The 15,881-nt window shown below is 35.5% G+C and overlaps 1 protein-coding gene across 3 annotated transcripts in view; it reads left to right on the top strand.

Annotated features, from left to right (window-relative positions):
* LOC136782869 (neuroligin-4, Y-linked-like) overlaps positions 1-15,881 on the top strand; it is a 108,331-nt gene that overhangs the window by 60,298 nt on the left and 32,152 nt on the right. The window contains exon 4 of one of the 3 annotated variants that reach the window (XM_066742582.1): positions 6,886-7,011. The gene's annotated coding sequence lies outside the window, so the exon portion shown is untranslated. Of the gene's footprint in view, positions 1-6,885; positions 7,012-15,881 lie in introns of those variants that run through there. The other 2 variants (XM_066742583.1, XM_066742584.1) reach the window with 2 other exon arrangements.

Genomic DNA, 15,881 nt, shown 5'->3' with positions numbered 1-15,881 from the left:
TCGTGACACTGGCAGGAATTACAATTAATGTTAACAGACTTTAATCATTTTAGATGGGAAACAGTTTTACAGGTAAATATTTATATTGGTCAGAAAGAGAAAGTAAAAAAAAGAGAGAAGTGAATTTGTGATAGAGTATACCTACTTTAATATAGATATGTCAGTTTTTGTCGATATAATACACATATAATTCTATATAATAATCAAGATCATCCGGAATAAATCATACTTCACATCGATACGATAATAATAATTGGTAGGCTGGCTTGTGTGTGTGTAATAGGATTACGTCGGTCACACCTATATAGGTAAATTTGACGTTTGCACAGTCTCCTGAAAGCGTTAAGCAAACTTCAGAACATTACCCAACCGAAGCCTCGTATAGGCGCCAAAAATCATTGCGATAGCTTTTATTTGCAACCACGAATCATCCCGTCCACTACGAATTTTCAAATGCTTCCCGTTGTGCATTAAATTTGCAATTAACGCTATTCAGTCCTCTCATTTTCATTTGCCAAGTGTTCGACGCAAATCCACGACAACCTTTTGACAAATTCACTAAACAAAGATTTAAAAATATTACTCGATATACAATTCCGATTTAGCGTAATTGTCCCGATTTGTTGAATGAGGTCAGTATGGTTGCATTTTTAGGAAGCTTCGAAATGTTATGGTCGTGTGACATCGGAGAGAAAGTAACGAAAAAAAATGAACGAAAATACTTTCGCGAAAGAAGATATGCGGGTACGAAAAGAAAAACAAGATATTGACGAAAAAACTGCTTAAATAACGAGGTAAGCCAGAGGGAATTCGTGTAAAGTATGATTTTCGCAATTTAATGCAGGTCGTGTGTGCTTGTGTATATGTAGTTGACGTCTATATGACGCGAAAATAAAATACCTTCGCGGCAGGTAGAAGCTGGTGACGACAACCGGGCTGAAAAGCGTGAATGGGGGTTAAGTAAGCCGGATGTGTAAGATTCACTTCGTCGCAGCGAAGCGTTGAAAGGGTAAGCGTCTACGAGGCAAAGAATGGGCTTCGTAGAGAGATAGAAGGTCCATGGAAGAGAGATAGAGTGAGAGAAAGGGTAGCGAAGGGAGGTCGGGAATGGTCGAAAAGGCTCAGCGACGGCCTTATTTAAATATTTCATTCGCCCGCGTGCTGCTCCTCCCAAGGACATTTTCAATCCTCCTCGCTGAACGCTCAACGAGCCACGTTCCCCTTCCTCCGAATGCAACGAAAACCAACATCAGCTTTGCGAAAAAAACCTTCGAAAGTACCTATTCTCGTTAAGAGGACCCTCCACGTATATATTTACAGGATACATCGATTTAAAAACTGACATCAATAATTTCTTTATGACGTAGAAAAAGTCTTCCTATTTTTCTACGTGTTAAAACAGTGATAGCGCAGTAGGTACACAGAAAGGAGCAAACTTGGGGGGGGGGGGGGGGGAAGGCTTTTATGTAATGCTAAAAAAGAAAATTTCACTTCAGAATACAGCTCTCCATTCATTCTCGTGAAAAGTTCCTCTATAATGTAAAAGTAACACAATTGCTTCATTGGAACAATCCTGGAAAAGTTTTCGTGCTTCGCAGTAGTAAACTCAATGTAAGGTCAGCCGGAGAGTGAATAGTAGGCTGGAAGAGGTGAGAACGAATTCCAAGCGGATGGCTTGGGCTATATATGTATAGATACAAGTAAATGTGTAGTAAAAAAGGAAGAAAGTTGGAAAAAGGCGCGAGGGGAAGAGGGAGTGGTATAAGCATGAAGAGTAAGAAAGATATAGAAAGAGGGGGTAAGAGTGAGAGCCGTCGTTTTCACGAGTTTGAATAAAGAATGACCCGTGAATTATTGGCTCGCCGAATATCGACTTTTCCTCGATTTTCCTCTTTGAATCTTCTAAACCCTATTCCAACCCTCCCCCCTTATTTTATCCTCCAACCGTTTTACGGTTTTCTGTTACCGGTTGCGCTGATTATGTCTCTCCCACGTTATGGGTATGTATATTCCCAAGCCGATCTTGCCACGCCCTTGTTAATACGAGCTTGCCCTCTTGCCAATTCCTCATTCCAAACTCAAAAGCGTCAATAAAAACGTCACGATAAAAATATGACGAAACATCGGTGTATGCCTTTTGTGGAAACCATTTTGTGAGTTGGTTTACAACAATCGCTGGCCAGTGATATTTTATTTAACTTGGAATTTCTCATGGAAAAAAGAACATGAGAATATATTTTGTATTTTTGACGAAGTGGCATTTGAAATTCGTATATGTATACTATATATGTATAGGTATATGGAGACAAAATCGGACGATGGGAGAAGTAAATAAGCGGAAGGTATAAGTCGATCAGCCGGAATATGCATAATGCAAGATGCAATCGATATAAGTATTGGAAGACTCTCCGTGCGGGCATTCGCAATCAGGTTTAAATCCTACATCGCATAGTCGTCATTTTTTTATTTTTATTCCTGCTCGAGGCACGTTTAACTTTCGTTGTTAGCTTTATCTGGAGCAAGAACTCTGCTCGAGCAATTGTGCCTACGGCAACATCATCGCGTCGCGTCGCATCGCGTCGGGTCGGGTCGCGTAGTCCCAGTACTCCCAGAACCCCTTCGTGTTTCGTGCGCATCCCTCTCACCCTCACCCTCACCCTCCCTTACCACCGCTCTGTCTCCTCGCCATTCCGCTGTTATTGCGCGAATAGACTTGTATATTTGCTCATAATAAACCGATATTGAGTTCGGATAGGTCGTTATATTATTTTCCAAGGTAAGAAAGGAGAGATGGTAGCATCTCATTCTTGTCGGTACAAACTTCCGTTCGTTATTGCATCTTTTGAATGCCCTTTTCAATGTGATTACGTCTCGAGTGGCGCCTCGTTTTCTCGCACAAACAAAATCCTCCCCTCGACTCCTCGATCCCCTCTCCATTCGCCATCTCACTCTTCATTCCTTTCCCATTCCCCATTCCATGCTAGTATACATACAATTTCCTGACGTGAACTACCACGAGTTTCAGAAAAAGTAAGAATTTGACGTACTCACGTCAGCTTTGCGTACTCCGATTTCCTCCTTTTGCTTTGGATTTGCTGCCTCGACTTACGGCTATATATAAACATATATATGTGTATATATATATATATATATATATATATATATACACATTATATTTTATACATGGTTTGTCTCTCGTAGCCGCTTGCATTCATCAAAAAGAAAACAATATACGTTACGCTCCACTATTTTTCCCCTAATACACCTCAGACTTTTCCCCTTTATTCATCGCTGCTCTATTTCAACGAGTTAATATTTCTTTTAACTACCGCTTCGAATATAGAAATTGCAAAAGACATTTTTCTTCGCGCTCATCTCAGAAATCTTTAGTTTTATCCACGATCCAATTCTGAAATCGTATAGTCTCGCGTGTAGGAGCCTGCCGTAACGAATCGGAGCAGCTCTCCTCTCCTCTGCTTCATCGATCCTCGTAAACTCCGCGTCTTTCCTATTCTTTCTACGGACTATACAAAACTCACGAACCATTCCTCTTTTCATCCCCTGAACGCGAATACTCAAATCTGCCTCCGCGAATATCTTTTAGTAGCGATTCTTGCATAGTAAACTGAATAAAATTCCTGATAGTCAGTGCTATTTTGCCGCACAAGTTTTTGACGCGAAACTCTATATACCAAGTCAAGTTGAAAAGATGGATGGTGAAAATTATAGTTTTCTTCGCAAGTACGACAAAGGTTTCTAAGGCTGCCAGTCATATGCGTATATCGCATATCACACGCGATCAATATTGATGGTGGATGAACTGAAACTCTGTCGCAATTTCTCTTGCATGTTCGTTAACTGATATCCATCGGATTATCGTTCAGCTAGTATGTGACACGGAAAGCCGAACTCGTTGTCACGAGTTAGAAAATAAAACAGGATTATCTCGTAGCAAATGGAATATCGAAGTGACGTTTTTTAATGATGATTGACGGTTAGGAAACTGAAACGGATGAGAGAAATACGTACTATCGCTCATATAAGTTTTTTATTGATACGTAAATACCATCATCATTAATTAGTATCGCAAACGGTGTAATCTATACAATTTTCAAACTCAGTTTTGTCGTTGAACAATAGTATATATAGCTATAATAAAAATATGGACTTTTAGAGTACCTTCGTCGTTTATTTTAAATGCTTTTTCCAGAAAATCAACGGTGATTAATGCACATTGGTCGATTATTCACGTTCCATCGAGGAATAAAATTAGTACGGCAGGAAGAAAAAGTAAAAACGCTATTTTTTTACATCGAATCCATGTTTTGATTTTAGTCGAAGTTATCGATTTCATCTTTTCTACATTATTGATATAGTAGAAGACAGGCATTGCTTTTACCGAATAACAATTATCCATGGATTTATTTGAAAATCGAAACCTGTGCGGTAATAAATTTCGTAACGGTTTCGTTTGCTCCCGTCCAATTGGAGCTCTTGGAATGATTCGGAGCGCGAATCGATGTGAAACTATATACGACCACCACATTAGTTCCATCAGAAGAGATCCTCCAGTATCGAACCAGCTCAATTTTGATTCCTGCTTTATCTCAAGATCAAGATTGTTCGCCTCGAGCCCTTAAAAAGTATATTTTATTGGTGAAACAATGCTTTGAAGAAGGCAGCTATTTCTTAACACACTTTACGAGCGTCAAATTAAAGCTGGCATTGTTACCTAAAGAAAAACACACTCAGAATCTTTTTATCACACCAACTTATCTCTTTCAATGTTATTTTTTCCTCAGAAAAGAATTGTTCAAAAGAATACTCTTATATATATATATCAATAAAAGATGTACAATTATCTAGCGAATAATACTGTTAGTTTAAAGCAAGGCAAGAAAACGATAGACCAGTGAAGTACTGAATAAAAAAGACGCGTTTCTAGTTAAATATCTTTAAATTATATCTCTGCTGCAATTTACGTGGATGCATTGACCAATGAAAATTCAAAATTCAAAATCTTTCATAATTTTAGGAATGCGAACTTTTCGTGGAGGACCAACTTAATCGTTTAATTGTGTATAAAGACTGTATAGCGCCATTTGTTTTAAATAAACAATATGTAAAATATTATTGTAGTTGAATTTGAATAGAAAGATAGCGTTCCTATACGGGTTAATTGAAACGATCATACCTAAACAGTGACGATGTTCCAGGGGAGAGTAACATCTATATGAACCGTTACGAATCTTAGTGCTTATATCAGTATTTATACTAGCCTGCGGCGGAGTCATAATCGCAAAACGCAACACGGAATTGCAGCAATCAAAGAAAGCAAACCTCGATCCTTCAAATCCTTCCCCACGTGTAATTTTTTACGAAGAAGATAGTATATATGTGTATATATCCGAGCAATTGATTTTTATGACTAAAAAAAAAATTATGACAAAAGCTGGAAAAGATTTACTCTCTCGACCCATTTCTTCTCTTAAATTAAACTACGAGAGAAACGAAAACAAATTTAATTTCAAACAATGAATTTTACTTACTTGCGGAAAGTATATTATAAGAGTACGCGGAAGATGCATTGTTAACTGCGGAAGATTTTTATTAGTCCGTTGATAGTTATGTGCTTATTAAAACTTGAACAATTATTTATGCAAAATTATATCATGGCCATACCAATTAATTTGTCATCTCAAAAATTGGACATAATAATATACTTACGTGAAATACTGTTTAATACGTGCTTAATTGTAAACTGTATGTGTGTGTGTGTGTGAATTATCGTAAAATTATGAAACTCTATGTTACAGTACACAAACAACTCTCTATATACTATATATACAATATATCGATATGAACTGCAATGTAACGCATCGTTTAATTCTCGGAGAAAGGTTGGTACCCAGTCCCCCGGCATAAGTGGCAATGCAAATCATCGACGGGGTACGACGCCACACTGGCAATACTGGCTCCGAGCCAGAGATACACTTTTCTCACGCCATATCGCGCGCTTCCACGCCGTATGGATTGAAAGCAACGAAATTGCATTGATTTTCATTGCGCTCGTTTCCACGTCTACAAAGAAACCATAAAATATCATTACCATTTATATCAGACGATTCCGCGTCGAAAAGTTTCCTCGCCCAATAACACGCGGAACATCTTCTTTAACCATCGATATAAACCGTTCGTTATTTTTTACACAAGAAAAAATTATTTGTAAAAGTCCGGGTACTTTGAAAGGTGGCGCTATACGATACCCAATTTGACAGGATAGAGACTGACCAATATGTAGGATATATGGATTCCTTCCGAGGATATATGAATGAAAAGAGAAAAGCTGGGGGTTGCATTGAAGTGGACAGAAGGGATGAAATCTCAGGACCATTCGGAGGATTCTCGTACGCAGGCTACGTTCGGTCTATCAAACCGACCAGCTTGGACAAAGGAGGACATTGAGGACCGTAAATGCTTTTTGAGTTGCTGTCCCTCGTTTGCGCATCATTCTGCTACGATCCCTATCCCTTATATCTCTCTGTCAAGAATGACAGTTCCTTCGGACGACGGGATTCCCTCCCCTATAGAGCAACAGTCCGTAAAACTAACCTAAGTGGAAACCTCCCGAATGCGTTCAATTTGAATTTTTATTCCAACATCCATCAATCTGTTTCCTCTCTCCTACCCCCTCCTTCTCTTTTTCTTCTTCCACTTGTTTTTTTACTTCGATCCCTTAAGTTGTTTACCAGTTAATCCAAAGTATTTGTTCAGCCATGCGATTTTCTACATTTTCCCAGCTTTAATCCAGATTAAATAAATATTGACAAAGTTGCTGAAACCCCAAACATTTCTTTTACAGATGTTTTTTCGTTTAATTTTCAGATTACCTAGAAACGAAAGCTTCTTCTTTGGCTGCCATAGGAAACTTCCTCATCGACTAAAGCAGAAAGGTCAGGGGATAAGAATCTTTTCGCAACGAGGATCCGAGTCTCTTCGTATCTTCCGACAGTGAGTAACGATCCAGTTTTATTTTCAAAACAATGGCTTAATTAACGTTGAGATCTCCTCTCCCCTCATTTCCCTTCAGCTCTCGTCCAAAAGATCACGCTCGAAGCTTTATTTATCACAGAGGGCGCGTCGCTAGAACCATTTTATCGAATTTTTCTCCACATTCTAACCCCTAATAAAAGCTTTTCTTTCAAAGCTGTAGATAATTCGAATGAATTACTTAGTCTTGTCAAAGGGGATAATGTCTAGTTTTTGCTCAAAATATTACTCGCGGGTTAAAACTGTTTTTGAACAATGCCGACAGACGTATTAGTTTGCCGTATGTATATAGTAACAAAGTGAAAGCTCGGATAAACTTATTGGCAAAGTTTCTTCCTCCATTTCTTCTACAATTTCCTATTGAACCGTAGCGAGTCATAGTATTTTTGTACTGCATGCTTAAATCTTAGACTTTGAAAAAATCATAATATAATCCGATATACGAGAAAAAAAACAATATATAATCTTCTTAAGTTTCATTTACCAATCGAAACTGTATCCGTAAAATAAATATAAAGAGATGGAATATTTTATTTATTTCGATCAGGGCCAGATAATATAAGCTTTAAATGAATTCGTTTGAAACGTTATATTTTTACAAATAAAATGATGAAATTAATATTGCATCTGTGAGAATGGATTTTTTTTTTCATTTCGAATAGAAATTGGATATTTTCAGCTAATGGGAATAACTGATATTCGCGAAAGCGGTTGTGACGCAGGTCCCCGTAAAATTGTCCTTCCCACACGTATCCGTATACTTTTCGAAATAAAAGTATCGTAGCAAACTATTTTGTTGGTATCGCGGCTTTACTATTTCTGTGAAAAGTATATAGTTTTATTGCTTAGCATACAGACTGAATTATCAATGGAAATTTAAATGATTCATTATATTAAGTTATAATTATAAGCTTTTCCTAATTGCAATTATATGTATTACAATATTGTTAACTCGCTTTGCCGTATAACAATTTTGAGTACATCCTAAAACAAAGTAATCTGAAATCCGTGGAATTTATAATTCCGAATATTTCTGCTTGAAGTAGTGCATTATTGCATTAACGTAAATTTAATTAATCATCGCTTTAATTCGCGGAGCAAATTTCCGTGCTCATTTTGTAACGTTCATTACGCGAGAATTCTGGCTAACTCATTTCACGACATAATTGCTTGTGTTATTGAAGATCTTGAAAGCTTTTTAAGTCCCCGCCTCGTCTAAATCCGTTGTTCTGTTTATGGTATTATACTTATGAGTACCTTTTAATTAATACCTATTAAACATTTCCTGTCCTAAACAGATTTAATAAGAAACTAATATATGTACGTGGTATTCTTTTTTTCCGCAATTGAAAGTATGCAAACTGCTTAATGAGCAGTTTTTATGACGATGGAAAACTGAAAATGGAAGTTCTTTGCTTCTGTCAGTTGAAAATCCTCAACATATTTTAATAGTCAGGATAATGTATGTGTTATGCATAGTAAAATCTTCTGAGAGCTGCCTTAACACCACAAGGTTGTTTTTTCTATTTTTTGGCAGAGTTAATTAATGATTTCACCGATTCGTATCTTGTTTTTTTTTTACAGCTCCTTCGCTTCTTTTGACAGCACATTTTTACCCACCGACTAAAAGACCGGGATATATGGTTTTAATGAGATTTATTTCATGCCGCCGTCAGACCTTTAAAAGTTTTAACGGTTTTTGCCAACAACTTAAATTTTCTCGCCGACAAATTTTCCTTTGGAGTATACTGATGCTTCTTATGCCTTATCCTCTAACTTAAATGGGTATACGCGAAGTAATCTCATGTGATACAATTTGTATTTACAACTATTAATATGGATAGACAAAGTGTATCTTATACATGATTTGTATACTTTTTCAATTTATATACGTGTTTATTTCCGAATGCAAAATTAGGGATACGCACTACCGCGACAAAACTATTTTAAACCGTGAACTTTTGTAAAGATGTATAAAGAAAAAATGAACATGAATGCAGTGAGTTTAGGTTTACGCGGTACGCCATATTTCTCCTTCTAACCGGAAATAAATATTAGAGTAGCTACGGATATATTCCCAAGGATATAAGTAGTTCCAATAGATAGAAAAAAGCATAGAGTTTTTCGAAAAATTTTCAAGCCAGAATTGGATAGTCTAAGATCGGCAAGCAATTTCGATCCGTCGGTAAGAAAAATACCCGTGACGATCGAGAGTGCACACTAAGGAGTAGAAAGAGAGAAATAGAGTGAGAGGATTTTGAGATAGCGAAAACATTGACTCAGTCATGCCAGAAGCCGTATCTCGAATTGAAAAAAAATAAAGTCGAAGGTTTAATTTCTATACAAACTTGAAAACCCCAATATTTTATTAGAAAAACGTTATTATAAGAATAGCCACACACAGGGATTATTATTGCAAAATATAAATTTTAAATTTTCTTTTATTTCAGCTACATTTATTTTTATGAGAAATGGAGTAGCGATGTTAGCCATTAACAAAACAATATTTGATAAATATGAAAATAAATGCAAAGAAGGGGTTCGAAAGTTTCTCAACTGAAAGTAGTTTGTATTGCGTCGTTTGAAAGCGACGTAACACCCCGACCTACATATACATAACGTGCTTTGTTGTACCATCCACAAACGGGTATCCATTAGTAAGTGTAAAGTGCGGAGGAGACGTTACGGCTTCTGTGTTTAACCTGAATCAACAAATTTAGGCGCAATGCGATTTGTCGGGGTCATATTATAAGCCAATTCTCACTGAGCGTGTATATGTATATAAAGTGTACAAAGTTCACTGAACACACTGCAGTCTCGTTCATTCATAGCACGCATCTACAATGTTTTACGTGTGTATTTATTTTAATCAATTGTGTTAATGCGTGTGAAAAATGAAATCGTCCTTATTATAGTATTCTTTTGTTTATAATAATACTAATTATTTTAGCCAATTCTCGTTTCTTTTGCAAAGATTATTACTCTGATTTAATTTTAATTAACATAAAAATAAATATATTGTTTTTTAACATAGAATTAAACCTTGAATATTCTGGTACTTAGTAAAGTTTATGATAATAGAGTTCCATAAACTAGATTTGGCGTTTCGTGCGCTTCACCCTATACACCGAGTTTGGTTTTTCAAGAAGCAAATAAACAGACAGCATTTAGTAAATATAAATGCAAAAAACAACACGCATCGGAAACACCAACTGTAATAATGAACGATACTTTCGGTCAGAAGCACAATTGTGGAGCATTCAGGCTAATCCAGATAAATCCATTTCAATCAAGTAGCACTATATAAACATTTTTAATTTTTTTTAATAATCCGTATCAGAGTTGAGCCAAAAAAACATAATTCGTGCTTTTATATTATGACGAAGCTTTACAAATACCCATCCATCAGTTTTTATTTAAACATCTCCATCATTATAGACAAAATTTTTCATTGGTGGTTTGAATCATTATAAAGAATGTATCTGGTTTTATCCGATTACTTCACAATTAAAATAGTATACAGGGTATATCAGCAATGATGTTTTTAATTTGAACCACACCTTTTCCATTGAATCAAAGCCCTGATTTATCGGTTTCAAATTGATTTATCTCAGCAATGATGCTTTTGCTGATGTTATAGTATAGGGCTTTTCCAATTAGCTTATTCTCAAGAATATGTGGTTCAAATTAAAAACATCGTTGCTGATACACCCTCTATAGGCATTGCTGCTTTTCGAGAAAATCTAAGCATCACATTGATTTTCTGTAAGCAATTTAATCTCGATCCACCAGGTTTATGCAATAGGCTATTTCCCCCCAATGTTGCTAAGACCCCGTTGTACATTGACAGTATTGGACTGTACTATAGGTTTGTTGCGTTAACCCATTGTTCGTGCTTCACAACCGACCATTCTCCTTATTCGCCAAAGCTGGACTAAATCGCATAGACTCCTGGCCAAAACTCCGAAACATCAAAACAGTCCAATGCTCAAACTGCACAGTGAATTCTAAACATCTTCGGTATGTATTCATTCAATTTCTATCTTCTTTATACTTTCTTCTAAAAAAATATGTAAATGCTTTGTCGAACATTTAACTTAACTGGACATACGTAAACGGAAACCTAAACGCCTGAAGACTTTTCGAACAATTGTATCGACTTTGTGAAAGTTTTAAAGTGAATTTGGATCTAAGTTTGACCAAGAAGAAAGGCGCAACCGGACTTTAACTTTGACTTTAAGTTCTACCTAATATCTTATTTATATATATTGATCTAATAGAAACTTTAAGGGCAACAGTACTTTTTGCTCCTCCCGAATGTCGATTAGACAAATAAATGGAGTTTAGTTCTTATAAGATTTAAGTAACGGGTGTTTAAAAGATTAAACAAAGTTTCTTTTATACGGTATAAATGATAAAACTCCATTTTACTTAATCGTATTGTAATTTCAGTACTCTGAAGTCATAGGAACCATTGCTGCCTCATTTCGAGTATCTTGCAACGTTTTACGCGAGCACCATTCTATATAATTCTATAGTTCCCAAACATTCGATTACTGAATTAAGAAGATTTCGGCTTTAACCAGTGATAATTTAACAGTATAATACAAGGCATATGTATAGATGAGAATTTGTGTCGAAAGTCCCAAGACGTTTGACCGCTGTACGTGTACATGCGTGAACTGCACTTGCAGGGCAATGTACGCGGAATGCCTATCGGTTGCCAAGCTATATATATATATATATATATACACACACACTGTTACATAACGTAAATTCATCAATTACGCGATACATGAATAAATATACGTCATATGCACTCACATGGTAACAGTAGTTCTCCTAGTTGATAATTTCAAGGAAAACGATAACAATACGTGTATGGATAAAAACATACCATGCAAATATAACAATAAATTTATATGTAGTAGCCCCTCGTGCACATATCTTTGCACTTATATATGTTTTCTAATATTTCGAAAAAGCGGTCGTCACACTCTCACTATACGAGCAAATATATTCCATTCGTCATAGATGAAGTTTTTCCAGCAGCATAGCAAATATGATAAATTTACATGAACAATTTATGTCGATTCTATTTAAATCTTTCAAAGAATAAACTACGCGCAATCAAAAAGCTCGTGGGACAATTTGTACCTACGTCGTCTCTTCCAACGAATGTGAATTTTTGAATTGCATAATTTACGTTTAAAAGTTGATTGCTTCGTTCAAAATTGTCAATTTTAATTTAATTCTATGAGCGTAACGGGGGTTCTTGTTTATTTTTACAACATGAAAAATTTCATGATAATTTTATTATTGATAGAAAAACAGAACTTTCCATATTTAATGATATTTTGCTTATGGTAATAAGTAAATTTAATTGCAAACATTTTCTGGATAGATTGTTAAATGGTAAGAGGTTCTTTCCTTAGGTTAATCTATTGTCGATGTATATAAGAGAGTGGAGTCTATGTGGGATTCGTGTCACGATGCAACTTTACGACTTCTTACTTCAGGTGAATTCGCAGAAGTTTTAATCTATAGCAGAGGGCTAAAGTTGCATTGCATTACTCTAACTTATTATTTACCGGTCTCACTCGTACCACGCTGCTTCATTGTTAATTTAATCCACCGAGGAGACTCTCGGAGGACTCTGGGGAGGAGAAAAAGCATGCGGAGCTTCGAAACATGTATAATCCAGCCACGGAACCAATTAAATTATCGATGCTCTCCTATCCCAGCAGCTTTAACAACAAAGCAGATAATACAAAATGCAATTTCCAACAAAAACGATCTATTTCCACTAAGAGAAAAATTATTTTTTATCAAACCGGCGAATTCTTGTTGCTTTTCTAATCGTAGCTTACCAATAACTACCCGTATGGCTAGTTACCTTATGCACATACATGCTAATTGGTAATGTGATATTCGTGAAAATTGCGAGCTCCAAATTCCCTAATTGTTCGCGTTTTAATTAATCGTTGCGCTGGCAGTCAACCTGCACGAGTAAAAACATTTAAATTAGCTACGAAATTGAAAGTTTAAAATTGTAAAGAGAGATTTTGCGGAAATATTTCATGTAGAAAATGAGAGGGCAAAAATTGTGAGATGGAATACGCTAAATTTGGCAATAACTATTGCAATTAGTGTGTATTAAAAATATTCCTATTTAGACAAAGGAATGAGAGGAAAAAGCTTATTTCAATTTCTCTTTTTGCCAATTTGGCTCAGTTAGTATATTAATCTCATGAAGTTTGAAGTTTGTAAATACGCTACTTAAATTATACAAATTGATTAGCTTTACGGATCACGGAGTATAGTATTGTTTTAAAAGTTGACTGAAGTATTACAGTATTTCTGAAGCAAATACACGAACGTTTGTGGGAAGAGAAAAGCTTATAGTCAGGTTGAGTTTGAAAAACGTAAACAAAGTATTATTGGCAGAAAAGTTGAAGTAACGTAATTTGCAATCAGATGTCGAAGTGAAGGATGAAAACAAGCCTCACGGCCGATTGGCTCGAAGCCAATGACAAATCGCGAAAGTCTCAGGGAGAAGGGATGGCGTTCTGTCAGACTTGTCAGCCACGGAAAAGTGCAGACAACTCCGCATTTACCAGCTTAGCACCCACAGCAAACTTTTCGGCCGGGGATAAATCAATGGAACCTCGCACGATTTGCGAGCACTCTTGCAACGCTTTGGCTTTTCCCAAATGACTACCCTAAATGGCCTTTTTTACCCACCAAATCCATAATTCATAATCCCGCACTCGGACCACTATACATTCAAACTAATCTCCTTTAACACCCTCCTTTCCTGCATTCTCTCGACCCAATACCATTCGTCCAATATGTTTGCTTGTAATCCCACTATTTTTGCCTTCAAAACTTAAGTTTTCTAATAAAAGAATAAACTTGCACGCTCCTTCTCGTAAAAAGTCAGAAATGTGTCAGTAATAACAAATTCTTGTTACTGTCCTGTGGAAATCGTCGCGATAATATGCTGAATAAACCAAACGTTGCTTCTCTCATACTTTTGCTATAATTAAAGCGCACCTCTCAAATATTTTATCACCGCTGCATATTAAAGTATGTACAATTTACCACTTCGATATTTCAAACACACACACACACACACACACACACTTTTATTATTTATCCTATTAACAAAACTCATCTTACAAGAAATTGTATATAGTTATTCGGATTATATTTTTTTTTAATATTTGACAAAATGTTATCTGCTCAGTTAAAGTCTTTTACAGACTATAACAAAATATATTATTAGGTAACTTTTTAACAAAAGTTAGGAAAACTTTGCAATATTTTCGGAATCATAAAACACGATAAAAATAGACAACCAAACAGTGAAAGATATTATAGTGTTCACTATAAATACGAAATATGCAGTTTGTATAACAATTTATGCGTTTATGCGAATGCTTCTAGCACATATGAATATCTGTACTTTTGTGGTATATATTATGATTGAATTATAGTTTATTAGTTTAAAGCCACCGTGCAAATTTACTAATTATTATATAATAATATATAAATTAATAAGCAGAATGAGTATTATTGATTTTATTTTTAAGTAAATTATAACAATTATATTTTTATAAGCACAACGTTTATTTCAATAAAATAATACAAATATTTCTGATTAAAACGTGGTTTTTCATAAGAATCGTACAAAACGAGAAATACTATTTTAATGTTAATGAAATATGTAGGACGGCCTCCTACGCATATTTATTCTGTAATTATACAAGCGCACTGCTATGCGAATGGAGATAATTAAAGATATATGAAGAGAAACTGGTGAGCCTACTCTTCAGCATATTCGACTTCCTGTGTAGTTTGCATCAGCATTAGTGCCATTTCTGCCAAGTCAGGAACTTGTATAGTTTAGTTTGCCAAACCTCACGAGAATCTTGTTAGTCGCTAGCATTTTAGTACGCGCACGTGATGAATTAGCCAAATCTTTAACAAATTCCAGTAATTTCAACGAAAATTTCTACATAATTATGACCACGAATGCACAGTCAACATTGAATAATTTCATACAATCTATTTAATAAAGATATTATCAGGTCACTGCCTGAGAAATGATTTTGGAATAGGTACATATTCTTATTCAGAATAGAGATATTCTTATCCTTACGTTCTTTGGATAAAATTTAAATGTCGAGGATCAAATCGGAATATCAAAGAGACAAAGCCGGATATGTGCAAACAATTCGTGATGTAACGCTTTCAAGGGGATTTTAGATTGAACATAAAATATTACGACTAAACTATGAATAATTATATAATATACTTCTCAGTCAACCCTAGGTGATATATCTCATTGACGTATTTAAATCTATTTCATTTCGGAATATAGAAAACGGTCTAAAGTAATTTGGAATTTCCTCTAAGGAATTTAGAAGAGCTTCGCGATCCGTAAGGCTATAGCTAAGGGTTATATATATATATATAAAAGAACTTATTACCATAAAATCGACCTTCTGCTAATTTAACCGTCTTATCAACAACGCGAAAGACTGAGATCAATCCGAATCTTGCTCGACGCTAAATCTTCCTTCGCTATATAATCATTACAAAATCTGAAAAAATCAGCTTACACGAAGAGTCTCCCTTACTATCCTCATTTTCCGAGTGTAATAAGAAAAAATTGTGTCGTAAAACTTATGACTTTAGTTTGAAATGTTGCATCTCATTAAAGATACTGTATTAAAGTGCATTTTTATATTTGTCAAAGAAATGCAGATTAAAGTTTAATAGGGTTCTTCTTCTGCTCCACAGTTAAAGGTAAATAAGGGTAATGG

Source organism: Prorops nasuta, unplaced genomic scaffold, assembly GCF_024137725.1.
Source record: "Prorops nasuta isolate Cenicafe-Biocafe unplaced genomic scaffold, Cenicafe_Pnas_1.2 PNAS00030, whole genome shotgun sequence".
Lineage (NCBI taxonomy): Eukaryota > Metazoa > Arthropoda > Insecta > Hymenoptera > Bethylidae > Prorops > Prorops nasuta.
The sequence above is the reverse complement of the archived record's forward strand: the minus strand, read 5'-3'. Positions and strand labels throughout refer to the sequence as shown.